The sequence below is a fragment of the Vespa crabro genome, chromosome 19 (assembly GCF_910589235.1).
Source record: "Vespa crabro chromosome 19, iyVesCrab1.2, whole genome shotgun sequence".
NCBI classification, from domain to species: Eukaryota; Metazoa; Arthropoda; class Insecta; order Hymenoptera; family Vespidae; genus Vespa; species Vespa crabro.
In genome coordinates, this window is record NC_060973.1 from 1,812,501 (window position 1) to 1,817,500 (window position 5,000).

A 5,000-nucleotide genomic window follows, 5' to 3' on the forward strand; every position below is an offset into this window, starting at 1 on the left:
ATATATATATATATATATAAATACATATATACGTATATACATTAACAACTAACATTATTCGTGTTCATTCGATTACATTAATTTAGAAATAAATGAAAATTTTGTAAATAAGATACACATACCCATACATTTATATATATATATATAAATTTAAGATAAGAAATAGGAACATTATCTTGCGATAAATATTTCGTGACATATCACCGGAAATGGCATTAGTTCGTCCGGATTGATTCATTTCGGACACCCGTTAGAAGAAAGAGGAAGGTCCAAAGGGTGAAAAAACGCCGCGTGGACGCGCCTTGGTGACGATGCCCGATGCTCTCTCTCCCTATCTCTCTCTCTCTCTCTCTTTCTCTCTCGCTCGTCCCCTGCTCTAACAACGCATCCTGTTCGGGGTTTTAAAGATTATTTTTACTTCGGGACAAAAAAGATCTGTCTGGCGACTCGGCGACGTGCACATGTGCCTCCGCAGTACCAACGACGACGACGACGACGACGACGACGACGACGACGACAACGAAGACGAAGAAGAAGACGAAGACGAAGACGAAGACGAAGAAGAAGAAGACGAAGAAGACGAAGAAGAAGACGATGATGATGACGAAGAAAGAGTAGGAAGAGGTAGAGGAAAAGAGAGGACAAATCGTTTTGGTGCACTTTCCTTGCCCTGAGTCCAGCTCTTCGTGGGAGTTTATCTCTCCCCTCTCTTACTCTCTTGCTCCCTTCCTCCTTCCCTCCCTCTCCCTCTCTCTCTCTCTCTCTCTCTCTCTCTCTCTTTCTGTACAACGTACATGTTGAACACAGAAAGAAAACTCTACAGAGATAGATAAAGAAAGAGAGAGCGAGAGAGAGAGAGAGAGAGAGAGAGAAGGAGAGAAACTTGAAGATAAAAGCAAACACGCGTAATCCAAAGAGTCTCTGCGCCAGAGTTTGTGGGTATATATCGGTGACCAGAGATGGTCAAGAGGTCGCAAGTTCTAACATATATGTATATATATATATATATATATATATATATATATATCAGCCGAACCTTTAACAAGAGAGTTCTCCTTGGAAACGTTACACGTTCTCCAGTGCCCGATATGTCACGGCTCGTCCCTTGAAATATTCGATCTCCTACGCGTTCGCGAGTTCAAGAAGAAGAAAAAGAAAGAGAAGAAGAAGAAGAAGAAAAAGAGAAAGAGAAAGATAGAGAGAGATAGAGAGAGAGAGAGAGAGAGAGAGAGAGAGAGAGAGAGAAAGAGATAGAGAAAGGCGCGAATAGCTTTGTTGGCCTTTGCAAGTACAGGAGATTGAGATGGACAATGGACGTTGATTACAGTGCCGCTTGCATGCTAGCGCATACTAGACACCGGTATAGAAAAGCTAGATATTTTTCTTTTTTTCGTTTTTGCGTTTCTTTCCTTTCTTTTCTTTTTTCGTGCCTAATAATTCTCTTCTTTTTTTTTTTTGTTTTGTTTCGTCTGATTTCTTTCATTTTCTTTTTTTTTTTTTATTTTTTATTTTTTATTTTCCCTATCTACAGCGCCCGAAAAAGTCGAGGTCATTTTTCGATCTTCCTTCCTTCCTTCCTTCCTTTTCTTCCATCCTTCTTTTCTTCTTTTTTTTCCTTCCTTTCTTTCCTTCTTTCTATTTTTCATTCTTTCGTTTTTGTTCGTTAGTATATTACGTATATATATATATATATATATATATATATATATATATATATATATATATATATATACTTATCTATGTTTCAGAAAGAACTCTGTTTGATCTTACGATGGAAGGATGAATGTTGTTAAATTGACCGTTAGTCTCTCTCTCTCTCTCTCTCTCTCGATCATTCTCTTGTCCATTCACGGCTACGCCAATGTGGCATGTGTGTGCTCGAGAAGAGACAGATACCAAATATAACTAGAGACAGACCCCTTGCCAAGGGTGTTTAGAAGTTTTCGTCCTTCCTTCTCTCTCTTTCTCTCTCTCCTTATCTCTCTCTCTCTCTCTCTCTCTCTCTCTTGCAAGGGTTGCCTCCACCTCTTTTTTCTTTACTCCTCCTTTCCCAACACCCCATTCGTCTCTCTCTCTTTCTCTCTTTATTCTTCAAGAGGACGAAACGTTTTTTCCAGAAAGTTGATTCGTTTCGATTCCATCCCGTTTTTCTTGTATATTTCTTTTTCTTTTTTTTCCCCTCAACAATTATAATAAAAATTGTGACGTACGTTGAAAAAGAAAATTTCACAAGTCTGATAAACTTTGAATTTAATTATATTGTAAATTTAATTAATTAATAAGATTGGAGAGAGAGAGAGAGAGAGAGAGAGAGAGAGAGAGAGAGAGAAAGAGAGAGAGAAGGACAGACAAATATATATATACATATATATATATATATATATATATATATATATATATATATATAAATAGATAGATAGATAAATAGATAGAGAGATAGAGAGAGAGAGGGAGAGAGAGAGGAAAGAATTCATTTTATGTATTTACTTTGTTTTCCTAATTACTACAACGCTGTTTTCTAATATTCAAACATTTAATTTCATTTCATTTACATTACATTACATTTCATTTCATTTCATTTCATTTTATTTCATTCTTCCAAACGAACAAAGAATAATCTGTTACTTCGTGCCAATTTTTCGTAAAAAAATTCGATTCGACGGTCTACGATGCGTGACACACAAAACGCGCTAATCTTATCGCCGAATTCGAAATATTTCGTTTACTACGTACATACAGATGGTCGAGCAAAAGAAAAAAAAGAAACGTAAAAAAAGAAAAAAGAAAAGTGTGAGAGAAAGAAAGAGAGAGAGAGAGAGAGAGACGGTGAGAGATGTGTTTCCTACGAAAAAAATTGTTAGTTCTCATCGAAATCGCGTTACACGTAAACGAAAATTTCTTTTCTGTTTTTTTTTTTTTTCCTATATTTTTCTATTCTTCTTTTTTCTCTTTTTTCTTCCTTTTCTTTTTTTTCCTTCCTCCTTTCTTTTCTCTTTTTTCTTCCTTCAAGTTTACTTCATTCACGAAAACATTAATCTCAGTTAACATTTCTCCCTCTCCCTCTCCCTCTCCCTCTCTCTCTCTCTCTCTCTCTTTCTCTCTCCGTCTATCTATCTATCTATCTTTTATCCGAGACTATTCCGAGTATAGGATATCCGGCTAGAGGTGACCCACGATCGCCTTCTTCCCATGTCCATTTTTGCATAAAAAAATTCTCACCGTAGGACTTTCGCACGGCCTTCCGCGTGGCTAGACGAGGAATAAATACACGATGGAGCAACATACTAGTCCGCGAGGAAAAAACGCAAGTAAGTAAGAGAGAAAGAAAGAGAGATAGGGAGAAAAAGATAGAAAGAGAGAGAGAGAGAGAGGGAGAGAGAGAGAGAGAGAGAGAGAGAGAAACAGGAGGGTGAGATTGGAAAGGAATAAAAAACCGAAGCTCACACCCAGGGGGTAAAATTCGGGATTGCGAGGAACGAGAGAGTGAGGAGGGGAGGTAAGAAGGAAGGAGAGAGGGAGGGAGGGAGAGTCTCGAAGAGGAGATGTTAGGTGCATTTCAACGATGACGTCAACGTCGATCCAATAGTTCACGCTGGCTTACAGTAGGACGAGGTGCGACGAGTGGGGTGTTGACGGGGTGGTTGTGGCTATGGTGGTGGTTCTTTTTCTTAGGGTTGCTCGGAGCTCGTTTCTTTTTTTTTGTCTTTTTTCTTTCTTTTTTTTTTTTTTTTTTGACGAAGTAACATCCATGCACGTATCGGCATACGTAGTTGAAAATGGGTGACGGTGGGTTAATCATGGGGAGGGAGAGAGGGATGGGAGTAGGGAGGGGGGGGGAAGCAAGCAAGGAAAGAAAGAGATAGGGAGAAAGGTAGCGGAACTTTTCGACGGAAACACCTTGTGCGAAGGTTTGGAAAAAAAATTTTTTTTAGGGGTGATCGTAGTAGTAATACAAGTAATAGTAGTAGTAGTAGTAGTAGTAGTAGTAGTAGTAGTAGTGAGTGGGGCGAAGAGGAAGCTTACGGTACCCCCGAAGTGGCACAGATTCTTTCTGACGGAAGGTGCAAAAAAAACGAACGAGGAAATCGAAAGAGAGAGAGAGAGAGAGAGAAAAAATTGAAATACTGCTAGGTTGTTAAGTCTTCCCCCTTGCTGTAACTATACTTAGCGTGTTATACTAGGATCAAAAATCGAATTGGAAAAACTAAAACCTTACGCCAAACCGTGCTCATGATTATTTTGGGGAAAAATATCAACGATCGACGTTCTGTTTGTATCCTATATCCTATATCTACCTACCTACCTACCTACCTATCTAACTATCCACCCGTGAGAAAGGTTCCATCCATAGTTGTTATATTACTACTCTCTTCTGATTTTGTGTGTTAGCAAAATCCTATTCCGTCTTCTCTGGTATATACAGCTAATCGAGAGAAAGAGCACTTCTAACGGTATCGACGCGTTTCTCTCGCAAAGTCCTTCTCTCTCTCTCTCTCTCTCTCTCTCTCTCTCTCTCTCTCTCTCTCTCTTTCTATCTCTCTCTCCTTTACCACGGTTTCTTAGCTTCCTGACGCGGTAGCTGGAGTTACGATAGAACGAAAGTGAAACGTATACGTGCTAACGGTTTCACGTCGAGAGCTTGGTGGATCTTAATGAATGGGCAGGGATAAGGGATAAGGATTTTAATGACCTTTGACCTCTCTCTATCTCTCTCTCCTTTTCTCTCTCTCTCTCTCTCTCTCTCTCTCTCTCTCTCTCTCTCTCTCTTGCTCTTTCTCATTATATATTTCTCCGAAAGGAAGAAAAAGAGGAGACATTTATTGATTCCTTAGCGGACACTTTACCAAAAGAAAAAAAAAAAAAAAAAAGAAAAAAAAAAAACAAAGAAAGACAAAAAAAAACTAAAGTATCTTTGCCATTTCAAATTGAGTAAAAGAAACGAATAGTTTTCAAGGAGTAAGTAGGAAAGAAAGAAAGAAAGAAAGTAAGAAAGAAAAGAA